The 13,215-nt window shown below is 41.3% G+C and overlaps 2 protein-coding genes across 2 annotated transcripts in view; one reads left to right on the forward strand and one right to left on the reverse strand.

The window, feature by feature from the left end:
- Positions 1-13,215, reverse strand: part of ARHGAP44 (Rho GTPase activating protein 44) — a 139,252-nt gene that overhangs the window by 125,717 nt on the left and 320 nt on the right. The gene's annotated exons all lie outside the window — the stretch shown is intronic.
- Positions 10,913-13,215, forward strand: part of LOC139312560 (cytochrome P450 2C5-like) — a 36,453-nt gene continuing 34,150 nt past the window's right edge. Inside the window, exon 1 of the mRNA XM_070937457.1 lies at positions 10,913-10,929. The gene's annotated coding sequence lies outside the window, so the exon portion shown is untranslated. The remainder of the gene's footprint in view (positions 10,930-13,215) is intronic.

Raw genomic sequence — 13,215 nt, forward strand, 5'->3', positions numbered from 1 at the left:
GTCTGTAATTTTTCCCCTTTCAGGACCTTTATCTTGATTGTTAACTTCTGGATATGGGTGAGGTCAAGTTAGTCAATGTTCTTTCCAAACACAGTCCCCAGAACTGGAAGTAATATTTTAGATGTGATGAGAGAAACATAGAATGGAGAGAGGCATACGATACTACTGTTGATGCAGCTACAGCATAATGTTGACTCATGTTTAGTGTGCAATCCATCAGGATACTCAGATCTTTTCACATGTACTGCTGGGCAGTATGCCCCTATATCTTAAACCCATGCCTTTGGTTTTTCTATAACTAGATGCAGTACTTTGCATATTAACCGGTGATGACATTTATCTTGCTGGTTTCCACTCACTGCTCCTGCTTGTCAAGGTCTTCCTGCAATTTGATGTTGTTTTCTCAAGTACTTTCTACCCACCCTTCCCATCTCTTTCCCTTCAGCAAACATATAGCCCTATTTTAAAAGCTCTCATCCAAGTAATTTATAAATACATAGGATAGCACAGGGCCTAGAGCGGAGTATTGCAATGTGCCATTTATCACCTCCTCCCACTTGACAGAGTCATTGGTATATAGTCAGTGGGTGCAATTGTTCAGTCAGCTTTACATCTCTCTAATGATCGCATTGTCCAGCCCACACTTTGCTGTCTTTGACTTGGATCTCATGGGAGAGTTTGTCAAATGCTTTGCTGAAGTCAAGATACATTATGTCTATCATATTGCTCTATCAACAAAGGAGAGTTAAATCTGAAATTGACATCAGTTTCCTGGTTCCTCTTTAAAAAGACGAAGAAGAAGAAGATAGGAACAACATCTGCTCTTCTTCAGCACTCTAGCACTACTCCCATGTTCTATGAATTATCAGAGATAATAGGGTCTCCAAGATAACATCCACAACATTCTTCTGGACTCTTGAATATAATTGACCCAGCCTGGAAATTTTATACTTGTTCATAATAATCAGGAGTGCCTAAATCATCTTGAGTTGATTTAGTTGGTATATCTGTACACTACTAAAAGTCTAGTATTTGTTTGATACTTTGTAACCTTCAATTTGGTGAAATTGGAGAGTGCACAAAAAGAATTATTGAACCTAGGCAACTCAAATAGTTTCGCTTACAGAATGAGAGGCCTCGTGATTCCTGTGGAAATGAAATTTGGAAACTTTGTAGCTGTTTCAGTGCCACCATGCCTTTGATTACACTTCTTGTAAAACCCATAGGTTGTGTGTCACAAGTGAAGATGAGAGAGCTGTATCCCTGTTTCCCACCTCCCTCTGTCCCTATGCCCAATTGGCTGATGACAAGTCTGGTGGATGACCAGCCATTGGTTGTTTTGGAACCAAGGACAAAATTTAAACAATATGGCCAATGAGAGAAAGATGAAGGCGTGATTTGAATGACAGTTGGCAAGGTAGAACTGGTTGGAGGTCACCTGTAACCAATGGGTAAGCCCTCTTCTTCTCTACAAGTGGCCATTGGGGACATGCTGGAATTGAAAGCAGGAATATAGTTTTCCTCAGAATCCACAGCTCCCTTTATTCATCTACATCCCAAGCAAAGTGGCAGACAGTTTTGCAAGTCAGCCAAGGAGGAGAATGAGAAGGCTTCACCAGGACTCTGAGGGTTGTGAGGGAAGGAAAAGCGTGCCAACCTATATTATATGTACAAAGAAGAATGAAATGATAAAGGATTGTCTGATGAACTATAGCTCTGTTGAACACTATCCAAAGGTATTTGTGAGATGGGCAGCTGTATAAATTGGTTTAATAAATAATAAAATAAATAAAATTAGCCTTTTATGTATCCCTTCTATCCCTGCTGAAGTTAATGTGTTCATAGATCTTTTTGAGAAAAAGAGCAAGCAAAATAGAAGTTGAAGAGCATTTCCTCTGCATGTCACCTATTATTATCTGTTTTCTCCATGATGTGGATCCATTCCCTCTCTTCTTTCTCTTATTGACATAGTCAAGAGAGAATATATTCAACATGAAACAAAATACCTGAGAGGTATGTTCCTTCTATATTTACCATTTTGACTACCTTTCAACAGATATTTACTTGCTGAGATGCTTCCTTGGTCATTATACCCATTGTTCATTTCCTCTACCTGTCCCTTTTAATTCTTGGCTCATTTAAAATCTGCCTTTGCATCTACAATGGTACCAATAAAGAATATTTGTAGCTCAGGGTTGAAATGAGGGGTCCTTGGTGCTTTCTGAACTTGTTTGTTTTCTTGCAGATTTTACATTATTCAAAGTAGGCAACATCAGCTACTAGCACGGATGATGTTACCTAGTTTGGGTAATGAAATGTATCCAAGAAAACAACCAAGCTCAGAGAGCACCAAGGACCACTCATCTACAATGGTTTCCAATCATTCCACGCCATCTTTGACAAATGGTTGTCTAATTTTTTCTTGAAAACCTCCAGCAATGGAGCACTTACAACTCCAGCTGGCAAGCTCTTCCACTGCTTAATTGTTCTGTCACGAAATTCCCCCTTATTTCCTGGATCTCCTTCTGAGGAGTTTCCACTTGTTACTTCTTGTCCCACCCTCAGGTGCTATGAAGAATAAATCAATGGCTTCTTCCTTTCAACAGCCCTTTAAATATTGGAAGATTGCTATCATGTCTCCACTCAGTCTTTGGCAAGTTAACATGCCAAGTTCCTTTAACTATTCTTCATAGTGTTTAGCCTCCAGAGCCCTTATCATCTTAGTTGTTCTCTGCACTCTTTCTAGGATCTTGGCTTCTTTTTTGTACTGTGATGACCAGGACTGGATGCAATGTTTCAAATGCGGCTTTTTTGGCAACTGAAGCATACTGATGACTCATATTTGAGCACAAGTGGTCCACAAGGAAGCTGAATACTGAAGCTGAAGCTGAAATACTTTGGCCACCTAACGAGAAGAGAGGACTCACTGGAAAAGACCCTGAGGCTGGGAAAGATTACAAGTAAAAGAAGAATGGGATAAGAAGAAGATGAGATATTTAGATAATATCATCACAATGAACACAAATTTGGGCAAATTCTGAGAAACAGTTGAGAACAGGGGAACCTGGCATGCTATAGTCCATGGGGTCACAAAGAGTTGAACATGACTTAGCGACTCAAGAACAACCACAGATCCCTCTCATAGGCACTACTGTTGACCCAGCTATTGCCTATCTTATACCTGTGCACCTGTGCTCTCTGCCTTAGTCAGGACCATCCTTTTCTTGTCACTGAATTGCATCTTGTTAAATAGAGCCCAATTCTCAAGTGTTCAAGGTCTTTCTGAAACTTTAGTCTTATCTTCCAAAGTATTAGCAATTTGTTCAGTTTTGTGTCATCTGCAAATTTGATGAGCACTCCTTCAATCACCTCATCTAGGTTGTTTATGAAGATGTTGAAGAGCACTGGGCACATGTAGAACCTTGAGGCAACCACTGCATGCTCTTCTCCACATAGATTTATTTCCATTAAGAACCATATGCTGAGCGCAGTTGATTAGCCAACTGCAAATCCATCTAGTAGTGCTACTTTCCATCCCACATTGTTCTCTCTTACAGCTTACATGGAAGTAAGCCTACTTTAGGCTTAAGGTCTACTTTAGGCTTAAGGCTAAAGATCTACTTTATCACATGCCTTACTGAAATCTAAACATACTATATCCATAGCATTTCCTTGGCCAACTAATGTAGTTACTTTATCAAAGAAAACCATAAGATTTGTTTGGGATGATTGTTCATAGCAAATTCATGCTGGCTTCTAGTAATTACTTGTTCATTTTTAGGTACTCACAAACCTGGTACTTGATTACCTTTTCCAGGATTTTCTCAGATATTAACGTCAAGTTGATTGGTCTATAGTTTCCTAGATCCAGTCTCCTCCCCGCTTTTAAAGATTGGAACCATATCCTTATGCAGCTCTCCTGTGCTCCAGGAGCAATCAAAGTGATTCTGAGTTCATATCTGCCAGCTCCTTCAGTACCCTGGGGTGAAAACCATTTGGTCTAGGAGAATTTCCGGTTTGGGAAAGTTGAACTTGTCCAGAATAAGTTCTCTAAGGGTTCTCTAACCAATTCCTTAACTATTTTGACCTATATTTCTCTTCTATTCCCCACATTGCTGTTTTTGAAAAATTGGACTATTTTTTCCACATAAAGACTGATGCAAGAAAAAAGGAGTTAAGCAGGTCTGCCTTCCTTCTGTTGCCTATCACCTTCTTGCCATTTTCCCCATTAATGGACCAACCATTTCCTTGACTTTTTTCTTTGCTCCTTATATATTGAAATAAAAGTTTTATTATTTTTTATATTTGTTGCAATTCTTAGCTCATTCTAAACCTTAGCTTTCCTGACTCCATTCTTGCAGATTCAAATTATTTGCTGCTATTCCACTCTAGGTCCAAGCACCTCTTTCCATTATTATATTATATAGTCCTTCTTATTCCTATGCTTGTCAGAGACTTTGTGCAACCATGGTAGTCTTGTCAGGTATCTCTTGTTTTTCTTTCTGGTATTGTTTTCATTTGGACCTCTATTATTTTGTTTTTCAGAGTTTTCCAAGCAGTCTGAAGTGTTTTTCTCTCTAGGATTTCCATTCATGGAATACTTTCTATCAGTGGTGAAATCCAAATTTTTTTTACTACCAGTTCTGTGGACGTGGCTTGGTGGGCATGGTGTGGCTTGGTGGGCATGGCTTGGTGGGCGTGACAGGGGAAGGATACTGCAAAATCCCCATTCCCTCCCCACTCCTAAGGGAAGGATATTGCAAAATCTCCATTCCCACCTCATTCTGGGGCCAGCCAGAGGTGGTATTTGCTGGTTCTCCAAACTACTCAAAATTTCCGCTACCGGTTCTCCGAACTGCTCAAAATTTCCACTACCGGTTCTCCAGAACCTGTCAGAACCTGCTGGATTTCACTCCTGCTTTCTATTGTTTATCTTAATTTGTTGAAGTCAGCTCTCTTAAAGTCTAAAATACTAGTCTGACTTTGTTCAGTTACCTGTGCCTGCATTATAGTGAAGCCTAATATGACATGGTCATTCTCAAAGTTCCTACATCTTTCCACTACCTCTACCACTTTGTCTCTATTAGTAATATCAAGGGCAGTTATATAAATGTTTTAAACAAACAAACAAACAAACTGGAAGATAAAACATTGAGCAAGAGCGCTAAGAATTTTGAGGAGTAACAATCTTGGCTGAGTTGGTTTTCCATCACCTGTCCAGGTGGTTGAAGTCTCCTACGATTACTATGTCTCTGTTCCCTGAAGGTTCCATGAATTCAACTCCAGGAAAGCATTATCAAAAATGTCTGCCTTATGGGGTGGTCTATAATATACCTCAGCAATAGTATCATTGTTGTTCTCCCTTCTGTGTATTTTCCCCCAAATACTTGCTCTCTTGCTCAGATTCCTTGATCTCAGTATATATGTGCATTTTCTTCACATTTAACACCATTCCTCTTCACATGTTGTCTGACTTCTTCATTTTGAATAAGTTATACTCTTCAACTCTCTTATTCCACTGATGAATTTTGTCTCACCAGGTGTTGTGACCCGCCAACGGCCTGCACGGATCGTGGCTGATCCCGACGATGAGGAGGCTGGTGTGGTGTCATGCCAGCAGCCTGCACAGCTGGCGCTCGTGTCGGACAGCGAGGAGGCTGAAGAGGATGTGGTGCCAGAGGCAGAGACTCAGCCAGGGCCTTCAGAACCTCCAGAAGCTCCTTCAAGTGGAGAGAGCGAAGTGGAGGAGCCTCTTCTCAATGCTCAAGCACGCAGGGCTGCCAAAAGGCAGGAGTGGCTACTCAGGAGGAGGAGGTCTCCTCGAGAGTAAGGCTTGAGGATAATTGGCCACTCCCTTAGCCTATTTAAGTCACACGCCGTTAGTAAGTTTCTTGCTGGGAACAACTTGTAATTATCAGAACATTTTTGGAAAAGTCTTATCGTATCTTGTTTTCTGGGCTGGTTGCCAACCTTTGCCGGACTTTGGTTTATTCTTGCTACTTAATAAATTTGATAAGGACCGTTGGTGTGTGTCAATATCCTCGGGAATCCGGAGCTGGGGCAGAACACCAGGAATCAGTAACACCAACTACATTGTTTCTGTTTGTTCCCTATATACCGTGTACAGAGACATTGGGACTTTTGGGTCATATAATTTGACTTATTTAAACATCTGTACAGGGGTTCATCCACACAGCTCCTCTGTCATGTGTTCCTCCCATCCTAGGGCTGGAAAATAATCATGTTAGCATAAAATGTGCTGTCCGTTCTGTGTGGCCTTACCACCCATGTGGAGCAGGGTCATGCTGTGCTGCTGTCCATGCGTGCAACATTGTAAGAATAGTGTTTGGTTCATTTCTCTGGATGAAAGTGATGATGATAATCAACCATGGAAAAAGTTGCCACCAATCACCATACGGAACATGTGCTTGCAGGATGCAGGTGTTCTGCCCAATCATTTACCCCCAAATCACTGTCAATATCTTTTCTTAATGACCACTAGATGGTAGCAAAGAATTAGTTTCTTTCAATTGCAACTCAATTGCAGCATATATATTATTGGAATAAGAGTTCAAGAAAGAGGTTTAGTGCGTGTGGGGAAAAAAAGTGTCACCTGTGGAGGGCTGGGAGATGCACCCACATAATGTTTTCAAAATGTTCATTGACCTGTCACAGAGCTGCTCTGAGAGTGAGATGGATGGAGTCTCTAAATTTAATAAAAAAACAAAGAAATAAATAAATTGACTTCATCTTCATTCTAGCCATTGTCTATCCACTGCAGGATAAGACCTCTTCTGCATTTTTCCAATCAATATGGTCTTTAACTTTCTTTTGCCAATTGGGCCTGCAATACTTGCTGAAGTCGTCACTCCATCTTGTTTTAGGTTATGTGGATACTTTTTTTATCAAGTGGGTTCCATTCTGTAACTGCCTTAGTTCACCTGCCATCAGTTCTTCTTCAGAGGTGGGTTTCAGCAGGTTCTGACCAGTTCTGGAGAACCGGTAGCGGAAATTTTGAGTAGTTCAGAGAACCGGTAGTAAAAATTCTGACTGGCCCTGCCCCCATCTATTCTCTGCCTCCCAGCTGATCGGGAGGAAATGGGGATTTTGCAGTAACCTTTCCCTGGATTGGGGAATGGAGATTTTATAGTATCTTTCCCCTGCCATGCCCACCAAGCCACGCCCACCAAGCCATGCCACGCCCACCAAGCCATACCCACAGAACCAGTATTAAAAATTTTTGAAACCCACCACTGTTCTTCTTGCTATATGACCAGTCCATTTCCATTTTAATTCTTTTATTCTCATGATGATATCATATTGACCTATTAGCTACTAAGTGGAAGCAAAATGTTTTAATCTTAAATTATTTAGCTTTTAATGTTATTTATTAAATTGTACACCTCCTAGAGCCCTCTGTGAGGGAGATGGACAGTTAAGAAGTGTGATATATAAATAGAGGTAAATTAAGACTTTTTTGTCCTTTTTGGTAGGTATCTAGAAGTCATCTAGATTTGTTTATTCAAGGCGGAGCTGTTGGATAAATATTGAACAGAAGAACAGCACAGAAGAAGTGGAGCTTGAGAAAACATTACTGATATACATGCTGCAAGCCCCATATCATCCAAAAGGGTAGGAGAGAAAAAAATATATATGTGAAAACTGTATCTGTACTAGATGTAGTGATTTTTTTTTACAAGAACGTTCTGTAAGGGGAGGATATGAGTAACCTATCACACAGAAGCAAAAGAGCCCACTCTTTTTAGTTACACTTTCAATTACATCTGTTTAGCTACGGATTGCTTACCAATTTTAGGGCTTATTGCTGTCTAGGGTCATCAGTCATCTAATCTGCAAAAGAAGAGAAGAGAAGAGAAGAGAAGAGAAGAGAAGAGAAGAGAAGAGAAAATGGTCCAGTACCAGACCACATAGCCACCTCAAACCTTCTTCTCCATGTGTCATAAATATTCTGGATAAGAGATCTTCCATCTTCCCCGGGGAAGCAGTTTTCATGCAGAGCAGCCTGGACTGGTTTCAAATTGCTTCAGCAATGGGCTGCTTATGATATGGAGCAGGGGTGTTATTTAGCAGGTTCTGACAGGTTCTGGAGAACCAGTAGTGGAAATTTTGAGTAGTTCAGAGAACCGACAGATACCACCTCTGGCTGGTCCCACCCCCATCTATTCTCTGCCTCTCAAGTCCCAGCTGGGGAGGGAATGGAGATTGTACATTATCCTTCCCCTGCCACGCCCACCAAGCCATACCATGCCCATCAAGCCATGTCCACAGAACTGCTAGTAAAGAAAATTGAATTCTACCACTGATATGGAGGCTTTACTATGAGGACATGTCCTCAGAAAATGTATGTGAGGTACTTTCACATTGCAATAGTAGGCTACATGGATGAATATGCATTCCCAGTTCCTTCCCAATACATGGTATTCATTATTTCTGGGCTCCTTTCTCTCCCCTGCCAAGGATTTGGCTTTTCCAAAATGCATCTCATTGTTCTCAGTCCTTGTAAGTCATTGTCCATCTCTTGCCAGAAGTCCTTCAACATAGAAATGGACCCTATGGTTCAAGAAACACACTTCCCACTGCACCATCCACCTAGCTAGTTATTACCTTACAAGATTCTTCTCTTCCTTTCTGATCTATATGTTCTTTGACAGATAAAGAAATATAGACAGATAAGAAAAGAAAAAGCTTCTTCTCCAGCTTCTTCACTTCCTGCCCAGATCTTTATTATTGTTTATAATGTCTTTAAGACCATGTCTGGTTGAGCAGATCAGGAAACAAGGATGATTGTCTGTGGGCTTAAGGAATTTGGGGAGCTCAAGGTGATGGCATATAAAGATTTATCCAATATTTCCATAGTAACAATCTTTTGAAATAAAATGGATTGAGAGAGAATGATGTGCTTATAGTCACCCAGTGATCTTCGTGGTTAAGTAAAGTTTTCAGCTTGAGTTCCCCTAATCTAAATCCCTTGGCATTTGCCAAAATGGTACCATCATGCAAATTCTGAGATTATATCTGTATCAATGTCTGAGGTGAGAATATACTGTGAATCTCATAAAGCCTTGAAATTTGTCATGTACAAACTTGAAATTTGCCACGTATGTTCCTCTTGGCTTCTAGGTGCTCACTAAAGGCTTTTTCGAAATGACCATCAGAGCATTAGAATTTCCTATATTATTATAACATGCTCTGATCCTAATTAGTTAGACATTCTACTCCCCCTCCCAACTTGAAAATAACTGGAGTTAATGGGATAGCATAGGACAGGCTTCTGTGGGGCAACCCTGAGGGAGAGAAGGGATAGAAGGCCAGAGGGAGAGAAGGGGATAGGATAGGGGAGGATTCTGTGGGGCAAGCCTGAGGGAGAGAAGGGGAGAGGAGAGGCCAATCATAACTACTCATTAAGTTTCAAGCTGTAAGTGTCAGTTTATCAAGCCCCATCACATAGTTTTGTAGTGAAGCACGGGTATCCAGCCAGTATGTTATATAATAGCTTATATGGTATGCAGCTCAATTTTTATTCCACCAGGAACCAGTAGGTGGCAGATGAAAACAGCAAAAAGTCATTTTCTATATGACTGTGAAGATTCTCAGTTATCTAGCTCATGTTTGTTTCAAAGGTGCTTTTTAAAGAGGACTTTCTGCTTTTTCTTTGAGCTGAAGAAACTTCTTGGATGAGAAGCAAAACGTCTTCAAAGAAAAATAAGAAAGTCCAGTTGCCTCTTGAAAAAGCACCTTTGAGTCATTTTCTGTATTTTGCTTTTTAATTCTAGGAAGGCTCAGCTGTTTTTGATTTACAGTACAGACTGAAGAAACCATACTGCCAGTTCATTACACCTCCTTTTAGATTGTTGAGCCTTCCTTCCTTCCTTCCTTCCTTCCTTCCTTCCTTCCTTCCTTCCTTCCTTCCTTCCTTCCTTCCTTCCTTCCTTCCCAGCCCCCATAACTAGTGTTGAAGTATGCTGTCAATTGTTCTTGTTGTTTAGTGTATTTATATTCCATTCATATTACATCTCTAGCCTAAAGTAGCTTGTGCAGGAGGAGTGTCTCCCCTGGACCTTATGGTCTTCCAGATATTGTAGACTATCAGTAAGTTGTAGGGGTGAAAGTTTTAGGCTTGGACCAGGAAGCCCCAGGTTCAAATCCAATTCAACCACAGAACTCACTAAATGGATGCCTGTGGCCAGTCACTCTCTCCCCGCCCAGGATGGCTGTGATAAAAATAAAACCAGGGGAGACACTCCTCCTGCACAAGCTACTTTAGGCTAGAGATGTAATATGAATGGAATATAAATACACTAAACAACAAGAACAATTGACAGCATACTTCAACACTAGTTATGGGGGCTGGGAAAAAGTCTAAGAACTGTCAACAGCAACAGTGAATAAAGTAAATAAACACTATTTTTGAATGCTTTACTCTTAAGAATAGCAGCTTTCTATCTGTCTGCTGGCCTATCATCCATCTATTTTTTAAAAGTAAGATAATGATTAAATAAAAGTGGTCAAGAGAAAGAAACTCTTGTGAAATTCTTCAAATTTGGCATGTTTTCAGCTATGATCCCCCTCCCCTCTCTGGCTTGAATTTTCATACTCTTAATATTGGAATCAGTTTAGCTGCTTAGGTTTAAAGTGACAACATAGTCACTGATTACAGGCAAATATTCACTACAAATAAGTTCAGTATTAACTATTTCATAGAACGGGTTAACCGTTTTTAATTAAAAGAAACGTAGAAGGATAGTTTAAGTAGATCAACGAACTGTACTTTGTTTCCTCTCTGTTTACTTTCAACCTTTGCACAGTTACTCAGTAACTTTATACTGTTTATCATGGCTGTAAACATGCTGAAGATTAGAGTTGAAGATTAGAGAAGGAAACAGGACTGGGAAGAGGTGAATAAAGCAGGTATACAATGCCCTGTGGATGGACTATAATTTTTGCTTCAATTCTGCTTCCTCTATCAAATATTTGAAAAGAAAGGGCAAGGATTATATGACGAGATTTCTGTTGGGCTGGCATACACTGTTGCTATGGGCACAGAAGAGTAGGAAGTACCAAGAAGGCCTTGTTATCACATTATACTAAAATGAAGATGATAATTAGATTGCTGTCCATGCTGGCTACTCTCTTGACTTTGGGTATGTCAAACCTGAACCATCTCCTCTAAACCATAGCTTAGATAGCTGAACTTCTTGCTTTTTGTGGTTTATCTAGCAATGATAAATGCCTGTCTGTTTCAATATCATATCTCTTTGGGTAAGAGTAATACCTCCAAAGTATTGATCTGGACTACACTGTCAGCCTTGAAATACTGGGAACAGATTTTTGTCACTGTAACTTTAGGAAACCGAAATGTCCTGCGGTTCTAACATCATGGCATTGTTTCAGGATCTGTTGTCTCAATGCAGCGGGGACATACAACTTAGTCCCCCACCATGCTACTCCGTTTCGGTGGGTCAGTACTGGCTGATTTCTGAGTAGCCATTCATTGGAAGCTAACACTTTTTGTAACATAGGAAGCCATTCATCAGCTTGCCGGTTTCCGATGGCACATGTTTCCGTTTGGACAGATGGTATTAAAGCCTGTAATGAACTAACTCTCTTACTTCCATATTGCGGCATTCAGGACAGAGTGTCGGCTAAGAACATTTTTCCTGCCGGTTTGTATTTCAACGAAAAGCAGAAACGTTGGAAATATTGTGCCCATCTCACTTGTTTCGGGGATAATTTCCGTGGCGTCTGGAGGCCTCTAAGTTTTTGTGATCTGTCCAGACCTCATATGGGTGGTTACCACCTTCCAATAAATGTTGCCAGGTCTGCAATGCCCATTTCACGGCGAAAGCCTCCTTCTCCCAAATAGCCCAATTCCTTTCTGACGATGTGAATTTCCGTGAAGTATATGCACAGGGCCTCAGGTCACCGGATGTGTCTTCCTGTAAGAGAACAGCTCCGACAGCTACGTCGCTAGCGTCAGCCTGCACAATAAAGGGTAGCGATGTGTCTGGATGTTTCAGGACAGGCTCCTTGGAAAACAGGCTCTTGAGGTTCTTGAACGCCTCTTGGCATGTAGAGGTCCAGGGCAACACGTGCTCTGGTTTGGGTTTAACCCCAGGTGGTGACAGCCCCTTCGTGCGCAATAAGTTCGTTAACGGTAAAGCCGTCTTAGCGAATGAAGGGATGAACCGTCGATAGAAATTTGCGAAACCCAAAAAACTTTGCAACTGCTTCCGTGTCCGTGGGGCCTGCCAACCCAATACTGCCTCCACTTTTTTCGGGTCCATTTGTATTCCTGTGTCCGTAATCCTGAAATCAAGGTAGTCTACCTCCTTGCGGTGGAACTCGCATTTCGAGAGCTTAACAAACTGCTGTGCCTCCAGTAGCCTAGTGAGTACTTGTCTCACTAGTTGGATATGTTCCTCCAGAGTGTTTGAATAAATAAGAATATCGTCTAAATAGACTAAAACTCCACGATATAAATAATCATGCAATATCCCATTGATTAGTTGCATGAAAACGGCTGGAGCCCCCTGCAACCTGAACGGCATCACCAGGAAATGATAGCTCCCCAGAGGACTGTTGAAGGTGGTTTTCCATTCGTCACCTGAGCGTATACGCACCCGATAGTACGCCTCACGAAGGTCTAATTTGGTAAAGATCTTCCCGGTGGTTAACGTTGTTAACAGGTCAGTTATTAAGGGTAGCGGGTATTAACGGTTCAACACAAACAGCGTTTTATCCCCGGTAATCAACGCACAAGCGGAGTCCTCCATCCTTCTTTTCACGGAAAAGCACTGGAGTAGCCAGATGTGATCGACTGGGGCATATGAAGCCTCATGCCAGGTTTTTGTTGATATACTTCCTTTACTCTTCCAACTCCCTTGGTGTCATCGAGTACATCCGAGGTTTCGGTTTCAGGGACCAGTTCGATTCCACAGTCCGTATCACGATGTGGTGGTAGTATATCGCATTCATCTTCACTAAATACTCGGGCAAGGTCATTATATACCTGGGGGTATGCCTGGTCATTCGCCACCTCATGTTGTGTCCTTGTACACAGCTCTGCTGTTACTGGTAGCCGTAATTTATGGAAACCCCCCTCCCACCAAATGGTTGGCTCCCATTTATCTAACCACGCAAGCCCGAGGATTACAGGCTCGACCATTTGTGAGATGACTATGAAGTGAATGAGTT

Source organism: Pituophis catenifer, unplaced genomic scaffold (assembly GCF_029215685.1).
Source record: "Pituophis catenifer annectens isolate HBS135680 unplaced genomic scaffold, rPitCat1.0.hap2 SCAF_2, whole genome shotgun sequence".
Classification (NCBI taxonomy): Eukaryota; Metazoa; Chordata; class Lepidosauria; order Squamata; family Colubridae; genus Pituophis; species Pituophis catenifer.